The 19,804-nt window shown below is 39.3% G+C and overlaps 1 protein-coding gene and 1 pseudogene across 1 annotated transcript in view; both read left to right on the top strand.

Annotated features, from left to right (window-relative positions):
- Positions 1-19,804, top strand: part of LOC123763023 (bumetanide-sensitive sodium-(potassium)-chloride cotransporter) — a 91,457-nt gene that overhangs the window by 52,405 nt on the left and 19,248 nt on the right. The window lies entirely within an intron of this gene.
- Positions 900-19,804, top strand: part of LOC138350882 (bumetanide-sensitive sodium-(potassium)-chloride cotransporter-like) — a 38,153-nt pseudogene continuing 19,248 nt past the window's right edge.

Below are 19,804 nucleotides of genomic sequence, written 5' to 3'. Positions count from 1 at the left end.
AATGTTCAATCAGTCACCAATTGATGGATGAGTTAATATCTAATTATTATCCACCAAATGGATACAATCCCTCTTTTAAAGCAACATATGCCATTGATGTGGACCAAACCACACACTAGAAAGTGAAAGGACGACGACGTTTTGGTCCGTCCTGGACCATTCTCAAGTCGATTCTCAAGATGTTTATACATAAGCCATTGATGTTAGGTGTCCACTCATCCCCGTCCCCTCACTCAGAACATTTAATATTAAGAACAACTAGAAACTCTATGGAAAATAAAACAATAATTTCAGACTTCAGTGAGTCACAAAGCCTTGCGGTGTAGGTGGCACCACGCACATGAGATATACCTTCAAATTATTAAAATAATAATATGAATTTTAGTATTAATTATATTTTCATGTCTGCGTAACAATACTTAAACTGATAAGCATTAGATAAAATTAAAACTACGTGGAATTTGATAATGCACATGATCGAAGGAATTGTCATGAAATTTAAATTGACGCAAAAGTCAGTTATACCAATAGAATGAATTAAATTATATATTTGCTCGTTCGTTCATCGTAAACAACGGAATGATTTATATTGTCTAATTGTGTGTTTCAACACGTGGTTAGATTTTCTCTTGACGTGACTTTGGCCTACTTATGAGGTCACATGTCTTCTATATACGTTATTGAATAACGGTTAGATCAGTAATTTTAGCACAAATCTTCTCTATATTTATTAGGTTCTTTACTTTGGAATGAGGATGAAAGAATAACTTTTAAAGTTCATTATAATAAAATAAAATAAAGGTGTTACCGCAGAAGAGCTTGAGACGCGTGGGAGCCGGGCAGTGTGGCCCACAGACCTTGACCAGGTAGGTACATTAAAGTCACTTGCACACGGGATTATACTAACCCGAGGACCACCAGCTCTCTCTCTAGTGCCCACGAAAGGTACAGGAAGCCGGGGGCTTGTCAGAGGTAGCTCCATTGTTCCTGAGGATGTTTAGCCAGCTGGATTTTGAACTGTAGCAATGTCTGCATTTATGGCTCGGGCGGGTAAGCGGTACCATGTGTTATAACTCTTTGGGGGAAAAAAATGTTTTTCTGTCCTATATTGTGGCTTGTTGAGCTTGAAGTTATTGCCCCTTGTATGTGGTATGTGTGACTTTTGAAAGAAAACTTGGAGGTCCGTTTCTCGGTGTATATTTGTCACATAATTACCCGCATTATTGGGGAGTAATTATCCGCATCGATTACTCAACGTCCATTCAGTTCATGTAGGCTGTCTTGAGGTTATCTTGAGATGATTTCGGGGCTTTAGTGCCCCCGCGGCCCGGTCCTCGACCAGGCCTCCACCCGCAGGAAGCAGCCCGTGACAGCTGACTAACACCCAGGTACCTATTTTACTGCTAGGTAACAGAGGCATAGGGTGAAATAAACTGTGCCCGTTGTTTCTCGCCGGCGCCTGGGATCGAACCCAGGACCACAGGATCATGTAACTTCCATTTGTATAATAAAAGTGTATCGTATTATGCAACACGACAGTCTATGTTCGTTCGTTTTGTGATGTTCCTGCACTGACGGTAGATGTGTAATCACAATGTGTTATTGTGATGTGTAATCACCGAGACGGAAGTTTATGGTCACGCCACCGTCCTCTTGGAGGTCAAGCCTATAGTCAACGTCAGGCAGGGCCAGCTTTCTCGAACTGGTCAATTCGGGCACTTGTCAGGAGTCAACACTTCTGGTCTTGGTAAATTGCCATGGCAGTTCAGTAAAGAGTTGTCGTGTTGGGTAAAAATATATTGTAGCTCTTTGCATATTATACTTTGTTGTTTTTCAGTGTCTGGGTCATTGAAAGTTGAAATTAGTGTTAATGACTTTATTTTATTTTTGTCTTATATTACGTGTACAAAGATAGATGTATTGCAGGTGTTAACAAGTTCAAGTATGCTTATTGAGACAAGAAAAAAATACATCTCAAAGGTATAGAATAGCTCAGGCTATTTCTACCCCCTCCTTTTTATTTTGTTTTATTCAATTAACTTTTTGTTTTTACTTTTGCTTTTTGACTCCTGTTTTCCCATAGTCACATTGAAAGTTTAAATGCGGCTTTGTTTATGCTACGTGAGCAGACCATCAGCTGGGTGTAACTGCAGTACCTACCTTAACGCAACAATATACACTTATGAGAGCGTACTTACTCAACTTGCACTGTGTTCAAGAGTATACTTGTTGATCGGTAAAGTATAAGTATACTTATACAAACTAAGTATACTTGTTGATCGGTAAACTAAGTGGGTGACCATAATAACTCTCCATGCAGAGATTGATTAAGCCCAACACCAAACCAAGGATCAATTATTTGTAGCAAAGCACATACAATACATCACTCGAGACAGTACATAATCACACCTAAGGATTATTAATGACAAATTGGGACAAAATCTGTGTTCTCACCTTGTTACACACACTTCTTCAATCTTGGTCACATTATCAGTAATAACACGATATAATGTAGATGAAAGTAAACTTCTGGAAACTTTATACCAGAGCTAATTCCGTCATCACAAAACTGTCTTCTCTGCAATTTAATAATTAAACTAGAGCTTTCTCCAAGACAAACTACTAGTATTCATTAACGTATTTCAATACAGTATATTTCAACATGTTAGTAGTTATTATTATTGTTGTTACAGTTGTCTATTATTATTTATCGTGGGCCCCTCCCCCCAGACTACACAGCCATATGGTCTTAAGTAACACATTCCCAGCTCTGGAACCATTCAGTGTTTATGGATTATGCTGCAACCTATCGTGAATAATCAACACTACATCAGTAACCTCAGAGTCCCATGACGTAAAGCAAACACATCAATAACAAACTTTCCACGACAAAAATATACTCTTTAGGGAAAAGGTGTGGTCAGGAGGCCTGACTAAACCTGATATTGCTAAGCTACTGAACCTCTATAGGAGTTCAGCTTGTATGTGAATTTGAGTCACATAAAATGTATAACATGTGGACAAAGCCACAGGGTCATGCACTAGAATATTTAATTACGTCTTAGATTTGTTTGAAAATTCAGCCGTTTACAGGTAGGTTTTAACTGTTAATTTTATAATACCTGAAATTCTTGAAACTCTATATTTTCTCTCTCTAGTAGATAAACAAATTAGCTACATATAAAAGCTAAGTGTTATTATTTATTTAATGCTTAATCATTATAGAAAACATTTCCAGTACAAAGTGATTCTGTAAACAAAAATATCGTTATAATTCTATATAGATTATAAATGGAAACGGTAAAAAGTCGGTAAACAAACGCTAAGGTCTGACTATGACCTCTTTTTACAAAAAGCTACTACTCAAAGGTAAAGTATAGGGTAGTGACTAAACTACTCTCACAGGACAAATATCCTGTGAGGTGCTCAATAAAAAAAAGTCGGGGCTCTCGTCAACAGCGTTAACACGACTAAAACAAGCGAAAACGAAACGGGAAAAAGGGAGGAAACCCCACCTCCATTTAAAACTTTGACCCAAATATCAGAGTAACAAGATTATCGCGAATAACCGAACTCAATTATGGGCTCACCCATAGCCTGTGCTACATGGACATTGCGTTCTGAGTAGCTAAATCTAAAACAACAACATCGTCAACAGTTAATCGGACGGAGCCACTTCAAATCAGCTTGAGGCCAGTTTAGGATATGGAGCCTTCATTTTTTTTTTTTGCAGGGCAATCAAACCAGAATAATCTGGTTTCTGGTCAGACTGAATAGTCTGCCAAATTTGCGCCTTACTAGCATTTTTTTATATTTATATTACTAGATTAATTTCCAGCACTACACTTTTTTCTGGCCATCACTGCACTGTAGAGGAAGTCAGCACAGTTTGAAGGAAATTTTGGTTACAAATTTCCAATACATTGATATTAGTTAAAGTATCAATTGGGTCTGGTAAAGGCCACCCCAAAGTTGACGTCATTATTTCAATAAATTGTAATACAATGTAGTCTGTAATACACATTTTAAGTAGTATTTAATCTAAGGATAATGCTGGGTTAAGTGCGGCACCTTGAGTGAGGGTCGAGCCACCATGGTCAACACTCATATTGATATACAGTATTGATAATCTTTACTTACGAAGTAAAGTACATAAGATGACATTTTGCTAAAAGTTTTTCATGAAGGTAAACTTGACCCCAATCAAGTAGGACCCCAACCACTAGAAATATATAATATATTACGTGATGAATACAAAAGATTAATTCGGGTACTGAGCTTGGTGGTAGGAATACTGGTGCCGTCTGGTGACGGGGGGTTACATATGGTCTTGAAGGGGCTGGCTGGGGTTAGTACACACGAGACCTGCGTCTTGTACACTCGTGCGGCTCGTCGTCGCCATCTTGATTCACCTTGAAGATAACGAAGGTAGGCACTATGAACTCGGTCAGTGTAAGAGTAATGGAGAAGCTGCAGAGAACAATTTATGAAAATATTATTTTGATTGTAATTATTAACATTAAAAAGAGGCTCAACATTTTTATTGTTTTGAAGAAATTAGTAATAAGGTTCTCAATGGGCGCGATTGGAGCATTAAGTGGATGAGATGTCTTCTCTGGAACAACAATACTCTAGGAACAGCTTCGCCTCTAGAGTTGTCTCATGATACGGATGAAGGACTGATGACTTGCGAATACTGAGAAATAATGAATACTTCTTATACATGTAAGTCTGTTCAAAGGAGTCATCTTCTATGCTACGGAGGAAAACTGATGACTTGGGAACACTGAATACTTCTGTTGACAGTTACAGCAAGAAAGATAACTTTTGTCGCTTTACAGAAGACAGAATTTACCCTTTAGGGCACCGGTCTTGAGTGGTATCTGGTTGGAGTGTTTGTGAAGCCGGAGCCAAGATGAAGAGGGTGCTGAGCTGGAAGAACAGGAAACTGTTTCCATATCAACCGGGTGGACACGGAGGAGCAGCTGAAGGCGGCCGAGGTCAACCATAAGAAAAAAATGAAGGGTAGGAATATTGACATCAGTGTTAAATATGTAAAGATATTTCATATATTTGTTAGACCCTTAGTTGATAACCGCGCCATATACGTGGTTAACGTCCCCACCTGTCCCCGAACTATACTAGTCTAACTAGTATTTAATATGAAGCTATGTGTATAATTCTTGGTATCCCAAGATGTATAAGAATCATGAACAGGAAAGAATTAAAGCTCCCAAGTATACTAGAAAGAATTATGCAATTTAGCATGAAAGGACCAGACATTTCTAGCAATCCTACTCACTTTTTGCCTGCATTATTTCACTTTGGTGTAGTGTTCCACTCACCGGCTTGCTAACCCTCTATTTCAACCCGGCCGGATCAGCGCATCGTGATTTTGTTCGCCTCATTGTTTGCTCGCCTGTCTTCACGGTGTGTGTAATATACGTTTCTAAGCATGAGTGAAACCCTGCCATTTTTTCTAATAGTACTTATCCACCATTTTTTTAAATCTTTAGCTCTGGTACTGGAGAATGTGACATGTTTGTGATATGTTGTTTTAGATTCGGCTACTCGGAACATAAAGCTCCAAGCAGCACGGGCCATAGTGAGCTCGTCGTACTTACCTGGCACAGGAGATGTGCTCATGATTAGTGATGGGACTTGAAATCCCTTTGAGAGTTTCTGGATCTAAACACCCTAATAAATACAGTACCTTAACTCTAGCCTGTTTTCAATATATATATATAATATATATATATATATATAATATATATATATATATATATATATATATATATATATATATATATATAATATGTCTCCCTTCATGTGACATTCTTTCCTCGTGTAACCCATACATTACTACAGTACACATATTTCAGTGATAAGCTCACCGTCATATCTTCCTAATTAGCTTTCCTGTTTAGCTAGTTTCACTTGGCATGATTAAATAATTCATTGTGTCGGGGGGAACAGGCAACCAGTATATACATATAGTATATATTAGGCTTATATCAAGGTCCCTCCCCAGAATGCAACCCCATAATCTAACTCCTGGGTACCTATTTACTGGTAAGAGGACAGGAACATTAGGTGATAGGAAACGCGCCCAACCATTTCTGCTGCGCCCGGGATTCGAACCCGGAATTCTCGATTGTGAATCGAGAACTAACCCGACTGTGCTACTGGGACCCAACTAGGTTAAATAGCGACCCAAATAGGTTACCAGAAGTGAAATTATCGTAGCCACCCATTCCTGAGCTTCCCTCCTCTATCTTCCTTTATTATCTTAATTTCTCGGATCATGCAGCTTTATTCCCAAATTGTCAGCATCAGTGCCTCCTTCACACTTTGTTCAATCTTTGTTCTTTTTACATTAGCTGCTCTGTTCTCTGCTTATCTTGCTAGTTTTGGTCTAAATTGATCTTTGTTTCCTATTTCTATCTTATATTTCCCACTACACTTTATATAACCTCTCATATTTCATATTTTTGTTGTTTTGATCATGTGTGCTTGCGTGTGAACGGTTGCATGTGCTTGTGTGTGCATGGTCTCATGTGCATATGAATGGGCTTGACTGTACATAGCTACATGTGCACTGTTATTAACCACGCTATCGTGAATTTGTAGTTTGTCATGGATGAATAGTTTATCCCAAATACTGTTGAGGGTTTAAATCTTGGAATGAGTAGCAGCTAACTGGTGTCTGGGACACTGCTAGTTGTGAGCACCCTGGCAAGAATAAGAATAAAAACAATAAACATTCAGAATTTTAGTGTCATTTTTCCTACGTGGATACTTAGACATACATATATGTCGTACCTAATAGCCAGAATCGTACTACTTGGCCTAGTATGCAAGGCCCGATTTGCCTAACAAGCAAGTGATTTTCGTTATTTTTAAATAGTTCTTTCCAAGTTGGTTTATTCCGGTTAATATTATTTTATTAAGAAAATTAATTACTGTATTATTTATTTATGAAACGTAACCATTAAGGAAAACTTCTCTTAATGATGTCACTGACTGCTTCATGTTAAGCAATCTTTCTCACTGATTTACGATAGATGAGACCATGGTTGCCGTATTGGTCTGCCGATGCATAAACGCAGATACACTAGTGTTAGTGGGAGATAGGGACAGCAAAGTGCATGGCAACACCAATACTCATGGTCCGATGGTCTAGGCGGGTTTCCCACAGAGGAATTAGGAACAGCCAACAGAAAGTCCCCAGCATAAGGGGCTGGGGAGCATGTTGGTGGTCTTCTTACTCTTGTAGTATATGGTGAGTTGTATATAGCTTATAGTATATATCCTCTTGTATCGGGCGTATATTGCTCACCATATAATAAGAGTAAGAAGACCGCCAATGTGCACTGGTCGACGTTTCGGTCCAGGACGGACCGAAACGTCGTCATCCCTTCACTTTCTAGTGTGTGGTTTGGTTAACAAGACCGCTAACTCAGAGGTGTACCGTAACTGTGTCTCGACGAATATATACTGAGATACACCTTCAGTCCTGACTGTTCAGGATTAAAGGCACTTGCTGGTTGGTCAGTAACCTATTGTGGTGCCTTTAGTGTCTCCTCTTCACCTTATCCTACATGGTTTTCAACCCGTCCTCAGACCAAGTCCATTCCATCCAGCGGTCGGCCACAAAGACGCATTCATCTATTTTATCATGCTGTTCAATCAAAATAGGAATTTTCTCATATAAATTAATAGTTATATATTAGCATACTGTGCATATCTAGTCATAGGTTAGGTTAGGTGTTTAGGTTTTGTTGGCGGTTATTTGTATTTGTAGTACGTGGATGGAGCATTTACAGCCTCGTTGTTCGAACAAACGTCTTCAGCGAAGCACTTGTTCCGGAAGTGTTTGAACGTCATCAGTTGAGTCGTGTATAAACCGTTTTTCATTCATAAACAAGGGGTTTTGGCGGGTGCATGGAATCACTTTGGCCTTTGTTTATGAGGACGCGCTGCGTGATCACAAACAGCGGGAAGAGTGACCTGAGCGGTAAGATACTCAATTATATTATCACAAATGCGGTGCTTAAAATTCCGTGAGGTATTCGCCACGTATCGAGCTGGACAGCTCAACCATTTAAATAATTAAACACCACCAGATCCAAGACATAAGACCCACGGATCTACATATTGTTTATATAAGAGACAGTAATTTGTAGATTAGTAAATGCAAGCTAAAATTAATTTCGGGTACTCCTTAATAGTTTGATCAAGTAAGGCAAAATGCTATTATAGCTAGGTAATAATTGGGAACGCAATATATATAGCAAACGATAGTTTGTAACGCAATATATAAGACGACAGTTGTGATACAATGTATAGCAAGGCGATAGATGGTGTCTCAACGTATAGCAAGGAGAGTTGAACCACTTGTCTATGCATAAAGTAATAACGAAGTCTGTCGATGTATCCTATTGCCTCAATATTTTCTACCCGCTATATTCCTCGTATATTGTGGTGTTCCTCCATTTCCGTACATCATTCTTATCACTCTGCCAACCACAAGTGGCAGTGCAGACTCTCACTTTGCTATAAAGCGTAATCTGCTGTACTCACCTGAACTTGGATTTCCTAAGTTTCTCCGTTGTCGAGAAATGCAAGATTTATCGAGGTCTCCCTAGCCAACGACTACCTTCCCCAGGATGCAACAAACAACAGTTGACGATTGATTGATTGATAAAGATTAAGCCACCCAAGAGAACAGTTGACGAACTCTCAGGTACATATATATACTGCCGGGTGCACAGAGATGCCAGGTGTAAAGAAACGTGCCAAAACGTCTTGCCCTGCCCGGGAATCGAACCCAGAATCAATAGATTGTGAGCTACCTACGTCAACCTAGGAACGTGGGTGTGACCTCATAAAATAGTCGATCTCAAGGTTACTCCCTAACACAAGATGATGCAGGTTCTATTGCGATTGAAGGTTATGAGGACGTAATAAATATCAGATTTCTTAACAGTATTGAAATCAATTTATTTAAAAGTCAAAAGCACTCACGATTCAACATTTTGTATATAAACGAGAGCATTATGAATAACCGCACATTTAAAATTGCATTCCTCTTTGTGCCAATTACCTAGCTTGCAATTGCATCAAGAGTAGCTCAATTACTCAAATAATTGACGGACACAGTCGTGCTTAAGCACGCGCGTGCGCACATCGCCCCCTGCCTACACTGAATTATGTCAATAACAGGGCGATATTAAATTTTCAGTCCGATCGAGTTGAGAGAATGTTTGCGGAGGTGACCAGTTCAGTCGGGGTGCAGTCGAATAACTGGCGTTCCACACAGCTCATTGTATAATCAGTGAAACTGTAAAATATAAAGTTAGATTGGATTAGGATATGCCAGGTTACACTGGACTAGGTAGATATGTTTTAGTACAAAAAAAATTGTGGCTAGTCATCTATTGTAGAAAATAACCTCTATCCATCCATTGTAGAAAATAACCTCTATCCATCCATTGTAGAAAATAACCTCGATCCATCCAATCAGTTACAGTCTATCAGACATCATCGATAACTCACTTCTGCACTAAAGTCCCAGACTCCCTTGCACGCAAATTCACTTGTGAAAAGACAAAATAATACCCGCATCGTTTGTCAAGAAAATTAGTCCTTTTGACAGGAAGTGACTAAAGTAATTATGGAATGGTTGCGGAATAAAAAATGTAAAGGGGTGGTAAATGGGAAATCAGAATAGTAATAATTGAGTAAAATATAAATGTGCTGAATAATGTGTAGAAAAATCGAATTGTACATTACAAAATGTAAGACAGTAAAGAATACTATTTTTTAACACTATAGTTGGATACATGAACAGTGATCTGACGTATTTACAAGCTAGGTCTCCCTCCTAAAGCTCATCTTAGTCTTACCCTACTTAATTTCCCCAATACACGACCAGACAGGCGAACAGTGTGTGTCCACTCGTCCCTCTGTTTCCTCCCCTGCTCAAACCCGGGTTGTTTGCACTTGGGAGGCGAGCTGTTCGGTTGTGGTGGTTCGAAAAGGTTCGAACAACCACAACCGAAGGTTCGAAAAGACTAAAATACAAATTTAAAATTTTCGGATGACAGACGTGTACCTTTTCTCTCCCATGGTGTCCAGGTACTGAGGGACGATGTGCTTCCCCGCCAGGAGACACGGATGTGGACTCGCTGACATACCCATCCAACATGAATACCTACACAGGCACTCAAGCCACATTCCGGTCCCTACGTCAGCTGACCCGAGAAGTGCTGCCGAGACTTGAAAATTACCGCAACTTAGCGAGCATTGTGCAAGCTCCAGGCGCCGGCCAGAGACCCACCCTTGATGACCTCCACCAGCCGCCGCCGGGCAAGGTATACTCTGCTTCAGTCGTTGTATACAAAATTTGGAATGGTATATAGCTGAAAAAAACAAAGAAAATACATAGAAAGTTTACAATTACATAAGAAATAAAGGTTTCTAACTCAGATTGATCTACCCAATAAAGGTTATTTAGGGTCTACATGCGAATAACAAAACAAAATTGAATAGGTAAACTATTAAATGAACATTATGGAGTAAATTATGAAAGAGGCTTGCGAATGATAATGGCAAGTGATCTTGAGCCAAATAAACCATGCATTACGATTAATAAGGCCAATAAATATTAGGCTTCTTTGCTACTGAAGACATTATGGGTCATTACTTCGTCCTTTTCTGGAATATTTTACTAGTATTTAAATACAATGACCAAAACAGTAGTCAATATTCCAGAATAGGACGTAGTAGATAATACTTTCTTGAATCGAAACTCGAAATATTTCCCAGTACCGAGAGCAAAGATGACACCAAGACAAAATTCATCCAAACCCGCTGTTTAAATATAGCTGAATTGATTTAGTCTTGACAGGAGACTAAAGAATATTTAACTTTATATTTAAGATTACCAAAGAGAATAACACTTTCGACCCATTAAAATACTTTAATAGACCACAAATATTAAACGCAACCAGTATATTTTTTCAAATTAAACTTTCCATAACTAAGCAGCCTAGTTTGGCTGTAATGAGCTGCTGCTGTTTTTGAAATGTTAAATTTGTAAACAGAAACAATTCAGATACGAGTATATTTGTGCCGATATATCTCGAGGAAACTAATTGTAATATCGTCCGCATTATAGGTGACTTAATGCTGACACCCCAGACATGTTTTTGCCTCCAGCCTTGTGTTCTCTCCCTCAGGATCCGGTCGGGGCGTCAAGGGAAAGTGGTGAGGAAAAATCTAGCGGAGAAGGTAAATTCGGCTGGATACAGGGTGTACTATTACGCTGCCTTCTCAACATCTGGGGAGTTATCCTCTTCCTCAGACTCCCCTGGGTGGTGGGTCAGGCGGGAGTGTGTAAGTAGCCTCGTACACGTGTAGTGTGAATGGTGGACCGGACCAGAGTGTGTATGTGACCTCATGCAGTTAAAGTGTGGCGGTGGACCATAGTGTATATATAGATCCGTACACGTGTGATATGGGTGGTAGGACAGGCCGGTGTGTATAGTGTAGTACACCTATGCGTTTGGTTCCTACGTGTGATAACCTGTAAAGGTGAAAAGTGCCCTGACGCTGAGGAGATAACTGCTTGAGAAAACAAAGAGGATAAGCTACCAGTTATCCTAGGACGGTTTGGAAATAATCACTGGAATAATTTTTATTTATATGATGTAAAATATTGATTGCTTACCGACCTGCAATAGGATGCATTAAGCACACAACGAAAGGTTATTTGTTCAGATCTGTTTAACTCTTACAGAAAATATTTAAATCTCTCATCCTTCCATCTTAGTAATGCTTGCCACATTCATAGTTTATAAATAATTTAAAGTCTATGGTATTGAGCAGTAAACGAAATAAGTTTCATATTTAAATTTATACATGAAACACGGTAACGTGAAGTGCTCACACACTCCCCATTATATGAAAACTATAATATTTTTGTATTAGAAGTTTCGTATATAATGTATTACTGGTAATTTATTTTCTTTTGAGTATCTATGCAAGTCTACTGGAAGGCCGTGTTAGAAATAACGATTAGTAACCTCTGTTTCGTCTGTAGAAACTATACCATGCGCTGTTTATTCGATTGTGATCAGTGTATATGGTTTAATTAGTTAGAATTATGTACATAAATTGACCTGTATAGGTCTTGGACAAGCTGGTGTGTACTCGCCTATTTGTGCTTGCGGGGGTTGAGCTTTGGCTCTTTGGTCCCTCTCTGTGTGTGTGTGTGTGTGTGTGTGTAAGTGTACTCACACCTGGATACGAAGATATAGGTGTAATTATGGGTGACATTATGTATAGAACTACTGATCAGTTTTTTGTGTCTCCTAAACATTCCATGGTGGTTGTTGAGGCAGGAATTGCAGAATTCATGGTGCTGGAGGATTAGTGTCACGTTGAACATGTTTCCATAAAATATGTTGTCACGGATGTATATAGATTTTCGATTACAAAAAGCATCTGGCATAATTTATATATGCGAGTGTAATAGCATTAATATGCTGAAGTGGTAGAAGTCCATGTGTGGCTACGTCTGTGGTAGAAAATAATAATAATAATAATAATAAAAATAATAATGTCCAGAGTCCCGCTTACCAAATGTCTGTTGCCTAAAGCAATGATTTCACCCTTCTGTTTCCTATTAGTTTCTTTTAGAAACTATATATTGAGTTTGCTATTTTCTAAATCGTGGTATGTGTGTGGTGTTTAATTTTGTATAGTGTACTTATGCACGAATATAAACTGTTCCTGTGGCGCAGTGGTAAAACACTCGCCAGGTGCTTCTCGCGCGCTTTAGCCTGGGTTCGTATCCTGGCCGGGGAGGATTGACCGGGTGCTAATCCTTAACTGTTGCACAGCCACTAGCACGCATAGCACCTTAATCCTAATGTTCCCCGGAATACGACCCGCCAAATCGTTTAACAACCAAATACCTATTCACTGCTGAGGAAACAGAGACAGTTTCCCCCATATGTCTCTGTTCACCCAGCAGTGAATGGGTACCTGGTAGTTAAACGATTTGGCGGGTCGTATTCCCGGGAAAATTAGGATTAAGGATCTGCCCGAAACGTTCTGTTTGGTAGTGGTTGTACAATAATGTAAGAACTCTTGTATATATATTGAGACGTGATCTGGAATAGCGCAGTTACTATCCTGGCAGGTGTTGTACCAAATCTCACATTAATAAAAAATAATAAAGCTGCCGAGTCCTTTACGGTGTACCAATTACGGGCAAAAAACGAGAATAAAAACTTTAAAAGATTTAATATAACAAAAAATGACTAATTTTACACAAAATAATAAACACTGACAAAAAAACCTTGACCACTTAGCTTAACACAATTAAAAAGAAAATGCATACAGGTGAATTTACGTTACTGACAAAAAGGTGAATGTGAAAAAGGTGAAAAGGTGAATGAAAGAAGGTATAATGTGCTCTGAATGTTAACCGTCACCCGTTCGTAAGAACATCAAGATAAGGGAAAACACAAGTGAGCTGAGAGAGCACCAAGAGGCTTTTGGTTGGCCACGGCCCTGCCCAGGGCGTTTATAACTGCGGCGATGTCATACTGACGCGAAGCTGAATCGTAGACGAGCAACCGGCAGGGTAAGTAGCAGTTTGCTGGTGGTAAATTGGAGCCGGCGAGTCGCAGGTGCGCGTCTCTCGTGGTGGGAGGGGGAGAAGGAGAGACTGACAATACGTTTTGGCACGTATTGTTGGAGATTCTTGATGTTGGTGGATAATGTAGAAGCATACTGATACTGGAGTGGCCTGGTGAGGCCACTCTAGACCGACAACCAGAGCGCAACTCCATAGTCTCCTGAGACTGATGGATGCCTACTACTACTACTACTGATACTGAAGATATAAGGAACAGGTATAATACACTGCTGTGCAGAGGATAACCGTAACGATATAAGTAACAAAACTGGTAATTCGGTAGCGTATAATACATTATACAGTTTAGATTTTTCCCACAATGTGCGTTTAGCCTGCTTTAACGAATTGTTGTGAATTTTAATGGTAATATTAAAATGAAGTATGAAGATTATTGTATCATTTATTTGTTTTCTGAATATTTCATTGTTACCTTGTATTGTATTTATTTTTAGGGATTATATCATTGATTTTCTGGGAATTGAGAGTTGGTAAGTGAAACTACATAAATATAATACGTATTGGATATTTTAGCTGAGAATTAAGGAGAGAACGCAGCTATATATATATTAAAAAAAAACTGGTTTTGTACAGTGGCAAAGATTTATTTGTTTATACACATGAGCTGATCCTGTTACATAACAGCCTTAGCATTTTGTTTACTGTGGACCCATGATATGATATACTAAGGTGTGGACGTGTGTGTGTTTGCAGTTTTTATTATTATTATTTTCTACCACAGACGTGGCCACACATTTACAATTTGTATTTGCAGTGGAAGGCTTGCTGATTGTGACCAGTGGTAACGTGGTCACTGCCATCACCGCTCTCTCTATGTCTGCTATTTCCACCAACGGCCAGATCAAAGGAGGTTTGTCATCCACTATTTCATATGTATCCCACTAATTATATAACAGCATGCCCTTGGTGACCAAAGAACCCGGATTCTGGATTAGAGTCGCGGGCGCTGATTAACGTAATTGTATAAACTCACCTATTTGTACCTGTGAGTGTAGGTTACTCGTCTATATAAACTTGCCTGTGTGTTTGTAATAGGATGCGTGTGAGTACTTTCATGCAAATTCCCCCATATATATTTGTAGGGAATGATCAACTTGGATCCGCCTACTATACATTGGTTAATTTGAGTGATGCTTTATTAACTCAAGTATCTTCTGTCATATTTATGACTGTATCGGGCTTGGCGCCTCCACGTTTTCTTGTAGTACAGTCCAGTTAATGCTGGCGTCTACACCCTTTTGTAGCGCATTTTACATGTCTCAGTATTATGGCCTTTCCTGCACTACCTGTTACATCTTGTAAATTCTAACTTGTTCCAGTGCATCGTGTGTCACCGAAGCTGCACTTTGTTCAACAAATTACATGTCTCGTTTATCTTTCTAATGCTACATAAATGCCTGTCATTAAAAGTTTGTCTCCCACAGGCGGTACCTACTACATGATCAGTCGGTCGTTGGGACCGGAGTTTGGAGGGTCCATTGGGTTAATCTTCTCCCTGGCCAATGCCATTGCTGCCTCCATGTACATTGTTGGCTTCTGCGAGTCCTTGAATGACTTGCTGAAGTCCCAGGGATTGCTGATCTTCGACAATGGTGTAAATGATGTTAGGGTGATTGGCAGCATTGCCCTAGTTATTCTCTTCGCGATCTGCGTCATCGGCATGCAGTGGGAGGCTAGGGTAAGTTGTGATGCCGGGCTGTTGATACTCTCCTGGAGTTGAGCTCACGTGATTCACGATGACCTAGTTAAAATGTGAAGTAAATTAAATTAGGAGATTTTATTTACTTGGCAGCCTATACAAATCAAAAGTGCATTTCAAATAATTGTTCAATATGTATTTTTTGCATAGAAGCTAAAACAAAATATTGATGAGCGTAATATCTTGACCAGCCTAATTTATATACAGGCACAAGTGGTTCTCCTGGTGGTGCTTCTGGTGGCCATCTTGGACTTTTTCATCGGTGCCTTCGTGGGTCCTCTTACTGAAGATGAGTTCGCCAAAGGTTTCGTTGGACTCAATGGTAAGTGATCCTGGCCCGGTTTTGGTATCTTATCATTAACCTAATGGGCTCTGTCATATTTATATGACTGTGTATATAGAACTTGTGCTGTAATCTATGAGAACATCGGTACTCATTGACCAACAAACGTGCACTCCTAGTACTTTTATAGAGAGGTAGTAAGGGGACGTGTAGTATAAGTAGTGAATGGGGGACAAACACAGCAGAGGGACAAGGGTGAGGGGAGAGGGAACAAGAGCCCTTACCAATGCCCAATGCCTTGTACTTCTCGCTGCAGGGACGGTGCTGTCCAACAACCTCTACTCTGACTACCGTGATGAGGGAGCCCAGAGTGGGGAGGAAGGCAACATGGGATTCTTTGGTGTCTTCAGTGTTTTCTTCCCTGCCTGTACCGGCATCCTGGCTGGCGCCAACATCTCTGGTGACCTGAAGGTATGTACAAGGAAGAGTGGTCAGGACTAAGATGTGTTGCAACTTTTTAGTCATATATGAGTACCTGAAATAATTCAGCGGTGTCTGTATATCCTTTCTAATTTGGGAAACATAATTTAAAAATAAATGTAAACATTTATGTACTGTATATTCTTTTATCAAATATTATTACTGTAAAATTTACACCACTGAACCAAAATACAGAAATATAAATGTTGAAATATGCATTAATTTAACATTATATATATTAATGAGTTAACACGTTAATAATAATGTATTAGGAAATAAGAAACTAGCCACTGAGTGCAATGTTAAATCATTTAGTTACTTGGGATTTGTGGCAATTAAGTTCTTGAAATAAAAAATATCTCAAGTCAATTAGGAAATTAAAATTATATCATTAGGCAGCCACAGTGTTCATGTATTTGTTTAATCTTCAAGAATTTGTTAATTAATTTACATGGATCATCAGGACCCATCAGCAGCCATCCCCAAGGGTACGATTCTGGCCATAATAATCACCTACATATCCTACATGTGTATTGTGGTGTTGGCTGGGGCTGTGGCGGTGAGGGATGCCACTGGCAATGTCACTCAAATAGCAGACTGGTCTTTCACCAATTGTACAGACACTGTCTGTGAATATGGTCTTCTCAACAGCTCTCAGGTACGTCGCTAGCATACTGTCATCTACTGCAGTGTTCGTACTCTACAATGACACTTACTAGTCGTTAAAATCTTGTATTAATGTTATAATCGATTTCTTATGTTTCCAGTTCTGTTGTTTCTCGCACTATAATCTACCTTCATGATGAATCGGGTTAGAAAATGATGCACGTAAACTTATTTTTTGTATAGAAATTTCATACATTGTCACTTGCATGAAATTATAGTATTGACTGCCACTTGTCTACATTCCGTGTAATGATGCCTCCCCCACACATCCATTCTCTGTCAATGTGTTTACCATCTCTCTCATTTTAATTGACAGTATTAGAATATAACTGACCCCTTCAGGTAATGGAGCTGGTGTCCATCTTCGGCCCACTGATCTATGCTGGTTGCTTTGCTGCCACCATCTCCTCTGCTCTGGCCTCCATTGTCTCGGCACCCAAAGTTTTCCAGGTAATGTGCTGGACCCTCTTCTGTGTAAATCGATATAAGTATAGCCTATTATATACATTTTCTTCAATAATAAAACATGAAAAATATGGCCTTACATACCACAACTCAATCACAATAAATGAAAGCAAACTTTGTTCCATAAAATCGACACAGAAATTTCACTTTCCTAGTCACTCTTGAGCTAGATTTTAAATAAAGACATTTCCCAACAGGAACATTTCTTCCTTACGGGCGAATCATTAGCAACTGAGCATGACTTAGACCTCTGCTACATACCTATACATTTTGCCCCTGCGAACGACGTGTCCCTCACAATTATTCCAAAACTCGTGAATTGGCGATGGGTGTCACGAAGCCGTGGGCAAATGCAGAGTTATCAATGATTTTAGACCAAATGGCATGAGATGCTCTTTAATTACAGTATTTGATTCATTCGGAGATATTGAAAAAGATTTTCATAATCTACCCTAAGTTTGATAATGTAGGTTTGTAGACTAGACTTTCATCTCATGTTCTCTTGATTCCATGCATGACTAACCAGTCTGTGAGATAAGTTGTTCATATTAAATGAACTTATAGCTAGCTCTGATCTAGTAGTAGTAGGCATCCATCAGTCTCGGGAGACTCTGGAGTTGCGCTCTGGTTGTCGGTCTGGAGTGGCCTCCTCAGGGTGCAAAGCCAGGGTTGGTTGATACGAGGAAGAAGCTGTCACCCATGCAGCAGGCACACCCCTCCACATAAGTGTGGAGACGGAGGGGACCCTCTCCTACCTATACTCTGTAATTCCACACATGGAATAAGCCTATATCATCTCAAGAAGAAGATATAATACACTGCATTGTAAGCACACAAACTAAGCCGTGGGTTGTTGAGTTATACAACCCATCTTTCATCTCGAATAATAAACATAGCATTTTGACGTCAAAATCCCAAACGGACAAAATATAATGTACAATATATCATTGCGGCTCACAAGCACCATTTTCTCTCTGCGTGGGTTCATCGGTTGTCGGATTCCGGCAGTTTAAGACATCATATTTGTGACGTGGCAACTCGATAGGACGGGCTGACTTATAATCTAATAAAAAAACACCTATCGTGCTTACTCGGGGGTCTCTCCTTTCTCTTATTCCTCTTCCATACACACTTCACTCTCAGACCCATGCAGAGCCTTTTTTTTAAGACATTTCCCCCACCCACCCACCCCCGAACAAATACAAGGATACCAAAGTAAAGCATGGACACGCAGAATGCAGCATTCAGCTTATTTTGCTTCATGTCTACTTATTTCACTCGTATAAATACACACAATAAGAATATCTCTTGGAGCTGAGCACACTTCATATACAAAACATATTATCAATATTATATAAGTAATAATTACTGTAGTAAAGCAAAATTGAGGCATTTCAGCTTTACAAATAAGATATAAAAAAGGTAAATCTAGAGAATCTGATGGATAAAATAACTGCTGTAATAGGTTTTTGGTTCATGTATATTATATTGGGATTTGTTATTTGTTCATTGATTTCCACACACATCCATGGAGACACAAGATTTTTTTTCTTGCAGGCCATGTGTAAGGATAAGCTTTACCCATTCATCGAGTTCTTCGCTAAAGGCTACGGTAAGGGCGAACAGCCTTACCGAGGCTACGTCCTCACCTTCGTCATCGTACTGGTCTTTACTCTCATAGGTAGGCCCACGGGATGGGTATGGGGGTGCATAATAAAGAAAGAAATTGAATTAGTAGGCTGCCAAGTTGTCGGACCTGGGAAATTGTGGTGTGGGAATCTGTTTCACCCTAGCATTTAGAGGGGGAGGGGACTGAAGATTCTATTTATCCATAGTTGCAAAATGAACAGTGGACAGTGACAATTTATACACTCAGTATTAATGCTACTTACTATAAGGATATTTTTGAATGGCTCCCGGTATGCACGGTGTTTCATACAAGTGGTGTTGCTGTATGTGATCGTGAACTCACGGGTCAGTGCAATGTTGGGATGCTTGGGTCATGGCAGTGTGGGGAAAGGGCTCATCTGGGTCATGACAGTGTGGTTATATAAATCATTGCAGTGTGGGCCACTTGGGTTATTACTGCGTTGGGGGTTGAAGGTCATCCAGAGTAAATACTGTATTCAGCATCATTGGAAACAAATTTTTGAAGTCTTAATTTCAGGAAGTTCATTCAATTTGTTAAATATTTCAAAAAGTGTAAGATACAAATTGATTGTCTTTTAATTTACATAAATTAGTGATATATAAAGTAGTTGTAATATTGTAATCAAGGCAGTGGTTATTTTAAAACGCCATGTATCATTTTAAGGCTATAGCATTAATTTGCTGAATTGAATCATATCCCAGCTTTTTAGAAATTTGAGAGACTGTATCTAAGCTTGTGATAAATGTGAATATGGAGACCATGGCTAAGTTTGTCATAAAGGTATATTAATAGTGAATAATTCAGCAGTGACCACCGTCCATTAATCGGGTG

Source organism: Procambarus clarkii, chromosome 47 (assembly GCF_040958095.1).
Source record: "Procambarus clarkii isolate CNS0578487 chromosome 47, FALCON_Pclarkii_2.0, whole genome shotgun sequence".
In the NCBI taxonomy this organism is placed as follows: Eukaryota; Metazoa; Arthropoda; class Malacostraca; order Decapoda; family Cambaridae; genus Procambarus; species Procambarus clarkii.
The sequence above is the reverse complement of the archived record's forward strand: the minus strand, read 5'-3'. Positions and strand labels throughout refer to the sequence as shown.